The sequence below is a fragment of the Ixodes scapularis genome, unplaced genomic scaffold, assembly GCF_016920785.2.
Source record: "Ixodes scapularis isolate PalLabHiFi unplaced genomic scaffold, ASM1692078v2 PGA_scaffold1__304_contigs__length_218370807, whole genome shotgun sequence".
In the NCBI taxonomy this organism is placed as follows: Eukaryota; Metazoa; Arthropoda; class Arachnida; order Ixodida; family Ixodidae; genus Ixodes; species Ixodes scapularis.
The window spans coordinates 14169077-14182976 of record NW_024609846.1 but is presented as its reverse complement, the minus strand read 5'-3'; the positions used below and the strand labels follow the sequence as shown (position 1 = coordinate 14182976).

The 13900-nt window shown below is 49.5% G+C and overlaps 1 long non-coding RNA gene across 1 annotated transcript; it reads right to left on the bottom strand.

Annotated features, from left to right (window-relative positions):
• Nucleotides 1-11175: 11175 nt before the first annotated feature.
• LOC120841183 lies at nt 11176-12861 on the bottom strand. Its single transcript, XR_005715706.2, has 3 exons — nt 12829-12861; nt 12208-12280; nt 11176-11266 (listed from the first exon to the last, which is right to left on the bottom strand). It is a non-coding gene; the product is annotated as an uncharacterized LOC120841183 (long non-coding RNA).
• Nucleotides 12862-13900: the final 1039 nt, after the last annotated feature.

The following is a 13900-nucleotide window of genomic DNA, read 5'->3' as shown; positions in this document are numbered from 1 at the left end:
CGTCAGCGCTAGTTCGAACATAAACTACGACTTCGGCGCTCCTCAAAAACCACAAAAAAAAAATCGCCTACTAGCGTGGAGCTGTTTAGTGTCTTCATGGCTGTACATTGTGACGCATGTTGTTTCCTAGCTACGCAGCTGCAACACAGTTGAATGAACCCGTTGTCTCAAACAATCGTTTTAGCAGACTCCATATCATGGTGTCCTAAAGACCAGTTTTAAGTGAAGATTGTAGAGCCTAACAGATTATTTCTTCAGCTTTTGGTTCGAATTAAGCCCTTCGATTAATCACGGGTTTTCATAGAGTTGGTATTACTCAGTTGGGGGAAAGAATTTATGGTACGCTGTATCTAATGCGCTACTTCATGGAAGTTACAAAAAAAAAATTACCGCATGTCCACGTGGTGAATGATGTTGATTGGGGCGAAGCTCTGATGGTGTTAAGAATACTGATTTTGTTCATAGGTAGCGCTGATGGCGCTGATTTTTTTTTTTTTCTTTAGCGGCTGCTTGCAACATATCATCCATGACATCCCCAGCTCTTGAGTTACTACCATATCTCAGAGCCCTCTACTCGTCCCGCAGTCGTGGCCGAGTGGTTAAAGCGATGGACTAGGAATTCATTGTGGTCTCTCCGCACAGGTTCGAATCCTCTCGACTGCTCAAACTTTTTTTTTTTCTTTTTTTAAGAAGACAGATGGGATGGCAATCGATGTGAGCACGGACGCCGAACGGAAAAGGCTGGACCCTAAGGAGCTTCGCCCCTAAAAAAATGTACTTCACTTGAAGTACAGTGCTAATTTAACTTGTCCATTACGCGCGAGCGTGCGGCTTTCTCCGGAGAGCGCTAGACTGGTGGCATTCGCGGAAGCTAAGCTAGTCACGTGGCGCAACATGGAACGGCCCACTCGAGGGTTGTCCTGCCCGCTCTATACTTCGTTTCAGCTTCGGTCCGAGCGCGGCCGATGTTATGAGCCGTAGGGCCAATCAAACTGCAAAAGAGTCAAAACGTCATGGCGTGCTCTCTGCAGTTGATAGGACCAGCCGGTATTCGCCGTCTCTCTGTGCATGCTTCTCCGCCGGCTAGTCTTATCAAGCTCAGAGAGCACGCCATGACGCTGCACTTTTTGCGGTGTTTGATTGGCCCTTCGGCTCACAACATCTGCCGCGCTCGTACCGAAGCTGAAACGAAGTATATCAGCTTGATAAGCGATAAAAGGAAAGTGCTTTATGATATATTTTTGTTTTTTGATGACGACATCGTTGATACACCTTCATGCTTTAGTTCGTTTATTGTTCGAGAAATGTTGTTTGTAAAAGGCGTATGAGCAGCCTTCTGCGTTCGCCGCCACCTGATAGCTGCTGATTTCATGTTGCGGCACGTGACTAGCTTAGTTTTCGCGAATTCCAGCAGTCTAGCACTCCCGGAGAAAGTCGCACGCTCGCGCGTTCTATAGACAAGTGTGATTAGCACTGTGCATTTTCCCAGCCTGCAATGGTAATTAACGTAAGCTACTTTTGTGGTACTTTCCGGGGAAAGTAAAACTCCCGAATCTAAATTACATCACCCAAATATTGCCGCCCGCAGAGCCGAGAAGGCACCGCTTGGTCACGGTCTTCTAGAAGATTCCCGCTCATTCTCGCAGCAGACGTAACTTTCCTTCTGCTTTGTTATTCTCGAAAGTGCCAGTTCATCCTCGCCCCGAGCGCGCGACGCTCGAACCTTCTTTGCCGAACTTTCGAGATAGTGACGCAGGGTAGATAAGCGGCTCCCGCGACCTTGTCGAGTCAGTCTCAGTCTCGTTCGCGCTCTCTGATTCGCCGCTGAATCGCCGCCTGCTTTTCTGCTGCTTCGACGCTCTTTCGTTACTTATTTTTGGTTGGCACAAGTTCGCCCATTAAACCTTTCTTTTCAGTTCACTGTTCGCCTTTTCGTCACCTTCATTCGTGACATTTCTGGTGGAGGTGCGGGGTACTTTGCACGGGTTTCATACGGTCTACTGCCGAAGAAGACCAACCAGTCGACGAAGCCGACCATGGACCCCCAGTCGTCGCAGACCCCGACCGTCACCCCCGTCGTCTACCTGCCCGTCGCCCCTCGTACACCGACGTCCTTCCATGGCGAGATCTACGAAGACGTCGAAGATTGGTTGCAGCAATACGAACGGGTGGCGCTGCACAACCAATGGAATCCGGAACAGCGTCTTCAAAATGTCTATTTTTCTCTCGAGGGAACGGCGCGACACTGGTTCGAGAATCGTGAAACCTCGATTACGTCATGGGACCAGCTGAAAGGAGAGCTCCGAGGGACGTTCGCCAGTCACCACCGAAGGGAGAGAGCCGAGGACCTCCTTCGGACGAGTACGCAAGGCCCCAACGAAAGCGTAACCAGCTTCGTTCAAGACGTCCTGCGACTGAGTGCGCGTGCCGACCCACAAGCCACCGATGACAAGAAGCTGCGTGTCCTCATGCGCGGGGTGAGGGACGACATCTTTGGGGGCCTCGTCCGCTACCCGCCGACCACCGTCGAAGCGTTTGTCACGGAAGCAACGAACATGGAGCGCGCCCTCCAAGCACGCGCCTCCTACTACCAACGACATCCCGGCGTCGTTGCCTCCACGCGGCTTAATGACGACATCGGTGCCCGCACCCGGGACATACGCGCCGTTATCCGGGACGTCGTCCGAGAGGAGCTCCGAAAGCTGCCCCCCGCTACTGAGCGTCCGGCGTCGCTGTCAGTCGCCGAGATCGTGCGCGACGAGGTACAGCGGGCCTTGCTGCCTGAAACTCCCGTCAACGAGCAAGCCCCTGAGGAACCGAGGCTGACCTACGCCGCCATGGCCAGACGACCGCCGCAAGCTCCCCGCCAAGCTACGTTTCCACCACGACGTCAACCTCCAGCGCCACAGTACTACCAACGTCGCGAAGAACGACAGCACGTGCGCCCGGAAAAACCAGCACCCAGGAAAACTGACGTGTGGCGAACGGCCGACCGACGCCCGCTTTGTTACCATTGCGGGGAAGCCGATCATGTCTACCGCCGTTGCCCGTACCGGCAGCAGGGGTTACGAGGCTTCCACCCCGACGACCCGAGACCACGCTACGGAGAGCGACCTAGGGACATCGACGAATACCTCCGCCGTTCGCCTTCCCCAGGACCGTCTCCCCGCCGCGGTTACCGATCGCCATCACCGCAACGCCCTGCATCGCCTCATTGTAGGTCCCGCCGAGAAAGCCTGTCCCCTCTGCCTCGCCGGGAAAACTGAGTGCGGCAATACCGGGAGGTGGTATTGCCGGTGACGAACGACGCCAATATCCTCCACAAACGTCGGAGGGCTCCCACACTAGCGACAAAACGGATAGGAACGACGCTTCTGTGACGGTGTCGAATAACCTCGACGTTACCACCGACGGCCACGACGCGAAGGCACTCGTCGACACCGGAGCAGACTATTCCGTTTTAAGTGGGAAGCTCTCTCGCCGCCTTCGGAAAGTGATGACGCCGTGGGATGGCCCAAAAATACGAACCGCCGGCGGACATCTCATCACACCAGTGGGAAGGTGTACTGCGCGCGTGGACATCCACGGAGAGACCTGCCCCGTGAAGTTCGTCGTCCTCAAAGACTGTTCGAGAGACGTCATCCTTGGCATGGACTTCCTCTGTGAGTACGGTGCGGTGATCGACCTTGGAGCAAACAGGTTGACGCTACGAAAGCCCGTGCTACCTCCGGAGGAATCCATAACGTCGCCAGCCGCCGTCCGAGTCATTGCGGACCACGTGAACCTGCCGCCACGGTCGAGTGTTCTTGTGCCCGTCGTGACCGACGCAGTTGCCAGCGGGAAAGTCTTTCTGGAAGGCAACGTCCAACTGCTTCTCGGAAGAGGAATAGGCGTCGCAAGGGGCGTAGCAGAGCTGCAGGATAGACGTTGTGTGGTCCTCGTGACGAACTTTCGACCGGAGGCGCAGCATCTAACGAAAGGTGCCACTATAGGACACGTCGAGGAACTCCGGGCCGACGCCGAAATCGCCGCGATCTCCGACGAGCCCTCGCGATGTCAGCCGTCCAGTACATTGCCGCAACAGCTTGACATTAACCCCAAGCTCAGCGCCACGGAACGACGACAGCTCGGAGACCTCCTCGCCAAGTTCGGCGACTGCTTTGCGACGACGTCGAGGGTGCGCCAGACAACAGTTGCGAAACACCGCATCATTACCAACGAGGACGCGTTCCCTGTGCATCGGCCGCCGTACCGGGTCTCCCCAAAGGAACGAGAGGCCATTCATGAACAAGTACAGGGGATGCTCAACGACGACATCATTCAGCCTTCGAGCAGCCCGTGGGCCTCTCCAGTTGTGCTGGTAAGGAAGAAAGACGGAACGCTTCGATTCTGCGTTGACTACCGGCGGCTCAGCGCGGTCACGAAGAAAGACGTGTATCCGCTCCCCCGCATCGACCACACGCTGGACCGGCTGCGCCACTCCCGATACTTTTCGTCGATGGACCTTAAGAGTGGCTACTGGCAGATCGAAGTCGACGAACGGGACCGAGAAAAGACTGCCTTCGTCACGCCCGACGGACTGTTTGAGTTCAAGGTGATGCCCTTCGGACTGTGCACGGCGCCGGCAACGTTCCAACGTGTCATGGACACCGTCCTGGCAGGCCTCAAGTGTCAGAGCTGTCTCGATCACCTCGATGACGTCGTGGTATTCTCGGCTAACTTCGACGAGCATTTGCGACGCCTTCGGGCCGTTTTAGAGGCAATCAGGACCGCAGGACTCAACCTCAAGCCGACGAAGTGCCGGTTTGCCTACGGCGAACTGAAGTTCCTGGGCCATGTGGTGAGCAACGAAGGTGTAAGTCCTGACCCTGAGAAGACTCGCGCCGTAGCGGCCTTTCCACCGCCCACCGACAAAACTGCGTCCGAAGATTCCTTGGACTTTGCGCGTACTACCGGCGATTCGTTCAGGATTTCGCCAAGCTTTCTGCGCCGCTAACGCACCTTACGAAAGACGCCGTGAACTTCTACTGGGGTGAAGAACAACAACAGGCATTCGACGAACTAAGGCGACGGCTCCAGTCACCACCGATTCTCGGCCACTTCGACCAATCAGCCGAAATGGAGGTCCACACGGACGCCAGTAATACAGGACTCGGAGCGGTACTGGTCCAACAACAAGACGGTGCGGAGCGCGTGATCGCATACGCTAGCCGGACGCTGTCGATTGCGGAACGCAATTACTCGACGACCGAGAAGGAATGTCTGGCCGTCGTCTGGGCCATCACGAAATTCCGCCCATACCTGTACGGGACTCCTTTTCGGGTGGTCATTGACCACCATTCGCTGTGTTGGTTAGCGAGCCTGAAGGACCCATCGGGACGCCTCGCTCGATGGAGCCTACGACTGCAAGAGTACGACGTAACCCTATCGAAAAGACCATCAGGAAAATCCTGATGGTCTGATGGTCTGATGGAGTCGTATTTTGGGACGTCTGATGGTTTGATGGCCTGATGGTCTGTTGGCCTGATGGTTTGATGGTCTATTGGCCTGATGGTTTGATGGTCTGTTGGCCTGATGGTTTGATGGCCTGTTGGTTTGGTCTGATGGTCGAATGACCTGTCGTATTTTGAGACGCCTATTTTTTTACGGTTTGATTATGGTGGTTTCATGGCTAATTTGAAACAGTTCGGGTTGGCCACAACTTAAAAAAACACAACAATATGTGAATGCATAATCTGGAAACTTAATTATGCCATGCTTGGAGCATGACGAGGTGCATATCCCACTTATATTTTAATTATATTGTCCACTGCACACTGGTAATCGCCAGCCCGACATTTGAGTACGGCGAATGCAGCTACTAAGAAGAATAAAGTCAAACAAGCTGCATTGCTTCGATATTTTTATTATGAAGCTATGAAATCATACATTGTTTCGCTGGGTGGAATGGCTAGGTGGTACAGAAAAACAGAAACATTTGAGGAAGTACTATTGTGACCAATATTAGTTGAAGCGCCATGACGCATGGCGTGTGGTACTATCAGAGCCACCTGTCGGATTTTCAGTGAACCTCTGTGTTTGCTGAGGTTTAGGCAGGTTGCTTCTTGCACTCATTGTGCCACTATGAGCTTAAAATTGACACAGAACGGCATAGCGGTGCAACGAGCACAAGAAGAGATTTGTTTCTACCTCAACGCATACCAAGGTTTGCTGAACAATCTGAGAGACAACTCTCATTGCGTGCCACGTGCAGTGGCGTTTCAGCTCATATTGGCTGCGATAGTACATTTGTTCCATTTCAATAGTATTGGCAATATATAAATTAAGCTAAATTAATATGAAGAAAAGGGTAAAAAGGCTACAACATGGGGTGCAAGCGATGGCAGACCTGCAACAGCATGGGCAGTTCGTGGTGGGACCACGCATCGGGGGAGGACAGGCGGCAAAGGGATGAGCCTGGACATATCAAGGGCAATTCAGAGATCAGCAATGAGTCCAAACACAGGACGACCATTGACATACGTAAACAGCAGAGTGGGCCTAGAGACGACTAAGGGGCAGTAAGAGTGACATGCTTCATTGTAATTGTGTGACCATGCAACTTTTTGGAGAGTGAGCGAGCACGGCCTGATGGGATGGCAGTAGCGACCAAGCAACCCACAGCCTTGTTCAAGTGGTCAGCTGATCAACAGACTACTTTCAAGTTGTTTGCATAAACATTTAGATATATTAACCTCTAAATAATTTATCTATACCATCATTTAAAATAATTGCTTGTAAACTTGAGACCCAAAATAGTATATTACTTAATTAAGGAAGTTAGAGTATAGATGCACATACCTTTGTACTGATTTCTCTTGAAATTGGACAGCTTTTCTGACAGGTACCGCCGTATCTTCTGGTGCCGGGCTGCCCTTTCAGCCTGGCGGTACCTTTCTCGCTCAGGTGTAGTCAAAAGCATCCTGGAATATTTAAATTCCAGGGTAATTATTTTTTGCAGTGCTCAGACTTAAAACAATATAGAATGTCATAAATACGGGCTGGAGGGTCATAGTTTGAGAAGACCAAGGGTAAATTAGTCTCAAATGAAAGCAATTAAGTGGCAGCTGGCACCTAACAAGCCTTCAACGTTTCTTAGTATTTACAGTGTTCAGAGATCACCATGAAAGCAAAAGTACCGCAGTATCCTCATTTATGTTCCACTCCCAATAGACAGCTCACCCTGGCTTCTGTTAGATTCTTTTAAGCACAAAACAGGTAGCCAATGTCTATAAATCTCACTGCTAGGCTAGTGACCTTGTAAGAAATAGGAGCTACAACTGTAGATAAGTAGACAATGTACGTTGGAAACTGCTTATACTTGGTTATCATCCCTCGCTGTGGTAACAGCTTAGACACGCCACAGAATTAAAAAAAATAGCATCATGGGCACCAGAAAGAACAATGCAGTTCTATATAAAAACAATCTTTCACATTCCTTGAAAGATCTTCCATTCATGGCCTGGCTCTAAATTTAAAGGTAATTAAACAGTCTTTCAATGTGCACCTGGTGGAGGCCTCTGAAGCTTCGTTGGGAGGTAATCTAGCAATGTTGGGGATCTTGGACGTAGTCGTGACGTGGCGAAAACCGCTATGTAGCTGCACTACACATCGGAGCAGCGCCGCTGTGTGGAGGTATACTCAACTGCTGGAGTAATCTCGCCCTGAACGCGATGACCTTGACATTACTTATCTCACACATAGGCGCTTAGACGGCTTAGTCCGCTTTGGTCCACGTAAAGCCCACAGGTGTTTCAAATGGCTAGGCTGTAACGCATCTACACCACCACTATGCACCCGAACGGCACAGCTCGTAGCCACGCCAGCTTTGCCGGATAGCCCACGATGCATCGAGCTCTAAGTTGACTTCTCTTCGAGCACTTGCTCGAGTTTGTTGCTTAGAACGAAAAATAAATTTATCTGTTCAAAATACAAATGCGGGATTATTTACGGTTATTATCTGTTATGACTGACTCATTCTTGGCGGGGTACCCCCATCACATGTCCAGGTGTTAGCAGACAACCCTACTGAAAAAAGCCATTTGGCGCCCATATGAAAATAAACGGGTCCATACCGGTAACCGTTTAACCATACTGGTCACCAGTTTGTCAAAGGGGTCGCCCGTATGGCCCAAAGGGGCCCCCCGTATGAGCCATAACGGTCACCTATTTGGCAAACGGGTCGCTCGTCTGGGCAAATGGGCGACTCGTTTGGGCAAAGTTGTCGCACGTTTGCTCAAACCGGCGACCATGTTGCAAACTGCACCGGTTTAATCAAACGGCTCTCCGGAGCCCATTTGATGTTGAACGTACAGATCGGCGGCGTGGGCACGCCTAGCGTTTCCGCCGTGGCAGCCAATGTTTTCCGGAAGGCTGGGAGCGCCGGTTCATCGATTTCAGATCGTCCGCGTAATGCAAGTAATGATATTTATATTTCAATTGCGCTGATTTTCGATTATACTGCAACTAAAACTAACACCTTTTTTTTTTTTGTTTTACGTAAACGCGCGACGTTGGTGAGCCGATATTTTTGACAGACCTTTAATACTTTGTCCATCTTTGTTTCCTCAATTTACTTATTCAGCTCGAATCTCTCTCGCAAAAGACGCGACCGCGTGAAAGAATGTACGTCTAGACTCCGTTTCACTTTAATTCAAGAGGCAGGGAAGGTAGCACGCGTACACGCGGCTGCAAGAACATCGAGCATTGCGGGAGCACGCCCGCGGTTGCAGCACTCAAACTACGAGCTTGCGCTGAGTTCTTTCTTCGCTCGGGCGCAAGGCGAGCTTCTGGCAGCCCCGCCGCCATTTCCAAAGTTCGAGCGCGCGCGCGCGCGCGCGTTTGTTCTTCGGGACTACAAAAACGCATCTCCCTGGAATGCCTGGGGAGAGGGAGAGGTTTGTCCCGGTGGTCCCAGCGCCTTGACCTCGCCCCCTCCCTCCTCTCTTGTCACCCCTGTCACGTGACCCACAGCAGCGCGCGAGCTACACGCTGATAAGCATCGAGATCCGGAAGGGCGCGCCTTGCAGCCGCTTTTTTCTTTGTCTGCTTGTTGTCAGTTGCTGCTCGAAGTTCGCTCGTCCTACCTGCTTCAATCTGTCGCCTAACGCTGCGGTCTTATTGGGACGCCTCTCGACAACGTATTGGATGTGCACCAAAGCTATCAGTGTTCGAAAAGACCCACGTGTATGTCGGCAACGAGCGATTCTTCAAAGAAGTCGCAAATTCTCGCGGTTTGGTTGGGTTCGGCAAATGACAGCTTGTGCGCCGCATCGTGTTGAAACTTCCAAGGAGCCGTTCCCTCTCGTTTGTGTTTGTGTGGTTGTCCTGCTTTGACCGTGTCGACAAATATCACGGATTACCTCTTTCAAGTCCGCTATTGTTATGGTAAGTGCACTGCAACCTACGTGTTGGCAATGATTGACCGTTCTTCTACGCGTACTCTTCTAAATTATCTAAAGAATTATGCAGCGCCTATTCGCGCGGCAGCCAGGAGAATAATTTCCCCGAAAGTCTACCTGTATAGTGTTCACAGACCGCTTGCACGTTTGTACTTCTACAGAAGAGGTAATAAACTTCGAGGAGAATTGAAAACAATCTTTTGTGTCGGTTTTCCTGTCCACTTACAAGCACCTACGCGAGTGCATTTGTTCTACGTGTTTTCTCCATGTTATAAATACGTATACGAGTTTCGGGACATCTTAAATATGTTTAAGATAACCAACCTCCCAGACGATACCCATTTAGGGCTAGCGCATAATTTGCCTTTCGAAAGGCACGTTCAAACGTGTGGTCACGCGCCATGTCGAACCGGTACTCGTACCATACGGCACCCGTATCAAACGGGCACCTGTATCAAACGGGTACCGTTTCGAACGGGTACCGTTTCCAAACGGGTACCCGTATCCAATAATCACGTTTGATCCAAACGGATCGACAGGTTTGATTCAAACGGGCGACCAGTGTGCCACCCGTTTGAATTTCAAATGGTTTTTTTCAGTAGGGAACCTACTAGAGTAAAATCTCGGTGATACTAACTGGTACGAATTTCGGAATAAAACAAATTAACAAATTCCCCGGCCGAAGTGCATTGTATACGACGTGAAAATTTTTGGGTGTTCCGAATTCCTCTACACGCTGCGACGGCTGATACGAATGCGTGCTCCACAACTGATAGTGGCAAGGAGGCCACGATCGGCGACTGTAAGCTTTCAAGGCTCCTGGCGGCTGATTGCGTGCTGCTGCCAGGGATCAGCCGCACTTTACCCAAAAACTGGAGCTCAAAATTACATCCATGTTACAATCGGACCCAAAAACCAAAACTAAACAAAATGCTAAAAAAACTGTGCAAAGTGGCCAGCCCCATCACCATCAACACATGTTTCAAATCCAATCCAATCTGAATCCAAAATCGCTTTTTTTGTTTTTGCGATCTCGTGGAATGGTGTTTCAGCCTTGGAAAAGCAAAACCGATTTTACTATAAGGTTACCTCTATAAAACAAAGTAACTGCGTTGGCAAAAACAGAAAACCGAGTGATGTTGGTGGTGTCTTCGGTGTGGTCCACGGTGACATGCGAGCTTGGTTGGAAAGACAAAGAAACCGAATTTTTGCTTGCAAGTTTTTGATGTAGGGCTTCAACAGCACATAGTGTGGGCACTTTCTGAGTATGTGCATTTGATAAAATGTTTTCCACAAAGTGTATGTGGTTCAGCCGTCATTATTTTATCTGCGAAGTAGAATCGACATTTATCTACGCAGTAGAATCGACATTAATTCATTTTTTCAACATTCGTGGGTTGATTATAACCGTGTGTTTCTATCGGGGGCATGTTAGGATCGTGTAAATTGCATACAAGATATTTTCTGCCATAAATAAATGCACATTCATGCATTCCTTGTGTTTCAAAATATAAATTTTGTTTCGCTTTCGTTGATACGAATTTAGCATGAAATATTTTACGCGACTCCGCGAGATTCATATCAAGATTTTAAAAATGTTTGCTTAATGAGAGAGCCTGCACCTTGCGCTGAGTGAGCGGGGCAAACGCCTTCCTTGCCTCGCTGCCTTTGCCTTGTTGGAGAGGGTGCCGGTCACCGACCTCTCCAAAAGCACTTCTACTCACCCTATGGAAGCAGCAGTGATCTTGCAAAACATGGAGTCACACTCTGCTTTCCGCATGTTGCCCGCATTCCTGGTTGACGTGCACACCTTGCCCGACATGGATCTTTTATAAACAAAAGCGAGAAACAGCTTCACATATACCAGTCGTTGACGTAGAGTGGTACTGTATACTCCAAGATGCATTGAAAATGCACTAAAATAATTACATTAATGAAATTTAGGCCTTTAAATTTAAGACAGCAGTACACATGAATTCCTATCTTCATGGGCGTCTGCGAAGCTGATGGGCCTACAAAGCTTCATGGCATCTGCATGAAACAGCTACATAATCCCTTAGTTGCATCAGGTGAGCATGACAACAGAATGTTTTCCAGGCACTGGCTGTAACTACAATTAAAAGCCTGGCTACAATAATGTTTTAATGACTTCTTGTTGCAATCGATTCAATCTACTGTGCTTACATTATCTCAGGAGTGGCCAAACTGAGGCTCGCGAGCCGCACGCGGCTCTTTGCGGGTCCAAGTGCAGCTCGCGGCTTCCTGGAAAACGTGTCCCCTAGACGAAAAGGGTTCTAGAATTTAGAAAGAGCTACAAGTCTTGGCAGCCTGGCAACGCACTACATATATACACCTGGAATGCTTTTTGCCACATAGATGCGTCGAGTGACCCTGTTTCCTTTATTGTTCTAGAAAGACTTTCAACCGTATACGCATAACAGTTGTCAGGGGCAGTGACTGGCTAGTGAATCGTGTATTAATTTTTGCTTAGCAGTGGAAAGGACCTTCTGATGCATAGTGTCATTTGTTGTTATCGCCCATTATACTTGTCCTCTATGGAAATAACTGTTCCCTCCATATTGTTTCTTGTTAAAAGTAGCCCCCCCCCCCCCCCCCCCCCCCCACTTTCTTTTTTCCAGTGACTCTAAACTTTCGTAGTTTTGTCTGCGGCTATAACTCCATGTCACTCTGGCCACCCCTGCACTATCCTAAACTCTTTTAATGTATATTATACACTGAATGAAAGTGAAAAGTTTTTCTATTTTACCATTCCTTCCTTTTCTGGAGGCCGATGCTAGGATCCACGATCTCATTCTTTGCAAGGATGTCCTCGTCAGCAACTGAAAAAAATAATTTCACATGAAAGAGGTACAGAAACCAAATTCCAGCGCTCATTTTATCGCTTTAATGAGTTGCAGGTTGCAACATAACCTCAAAAATACCAGTCCTTTGCTGAAGGGCACGATCAAACTAATTTTAAAGCTAATCAAACAATCTTTTAATGTGCACCTGATGGATGCATGTGGAGCCTATTTGGGAGGTAATCTAGCAACATTGGGAACTTGCTACGTAGTCATGACGTAGGAAGGACATTCCTCGGTCATTCTGCTCAGCAACAGAGCGCAGCCACAACAGTAGAGTAGAGAGCTCTTTGCCGTTTATGCCTTCTTTCTCAGCATTATTGTTTCCACCCTTTATGAATGAATATCCTCTATGCAAGATATAAGCCATGTGTTGCATATGACATGTTCGGCTCTATCACCGCACAGCAAACTTCTTTCATATACTGCAGGTTCATTAAAAAAGTTGCCTTTTTAATGCTAAAGCATGGGTTCTGTTAGTACGGTAAACATAAGAGTACCCAGAGGTCAGGCCATAAATGACTTACGTGTTAGGCAGTAGGGCCCTACAGCACCTCCCGTATCAACAGCCGAGCCGCAGGTGGTCCTGCAATTGATAGAGCAGGGTAAGTCAGAGAAAGGTGTTTCTAGCAGCTCTGCCGGTGTGCCCCCTAGCAGCATTACTCACGCACATTGGGATGTAGGCAGAAAGCATGGCATTCCTCATCAACAAATCATGACAACACATTGTTGCCGGCATCAAACTGGATCCCTGTGCTATTTTTCTTTTTTTTTTGTGATTTGTCTTCCTTGTCACTCCCGACTGCTTTACTGGCCTTTGTGAAATAAAGAAGGCTTGGTAAACTGCAAAGTCTTGACTGAGTGGTGAAACAGAGCAATCCCAAGGAAGTATAAATGTTAAGGACTCGACAGGACATTACGCAGTGTTGGGATTCCCAAGCGGCTTTCCACACTCACATTTTGTGCACGACCAGCTCTCTTTCTGCATCAGTTGGTCAGTTGTGTGCCCGTTTCGGTCGCTGCTAGCCATATATGGCTGGCGCTGCTTTTGAGAGCCTTGCAACATCGTCACTTTCAGCTTTTGTCCCGACATAAACGGCATCTAAAAATGTAATTAGCGCTAAGATTTAGCTTTTGGACACTCCCAGAAAAAATAGGCTGTACCACATTACATAGACAGGTAATGATATTCTGGTGACAAAATTTCCACACAAACTGCTTTGCGTTAGAGGGCACAAGGGCTGACGTTCCTTGGAGGAGCAGCTTTGTGTGAACTTGCAGATGCTTCAGCTGCCTGTTTGCGCCTGGCCAGTTCAGTTGCCATTTCCTCTTGGGTTTCTTGTAGGTACAGTCGGGGACAAAAGTCTCCAGGACACGCAAGCTGCGACTGAAACGCATTCCTCTGCCATCTGCCGGCGGGTCGCCTGGTTTCGAGATCACAGAAGGGCGCACGTGCGTCCTATTGTACCTGCCAACGTGTGCGCTTTCCCGCTCTGCTGCGGCGCGGCGCCTAACTCGGAATCGGGCGCGTGGTACCACTTCGGAGATAGTGCTTACTGACATGGCACCTATAAAGCAAGAAGTCACGGCAGCTCAATT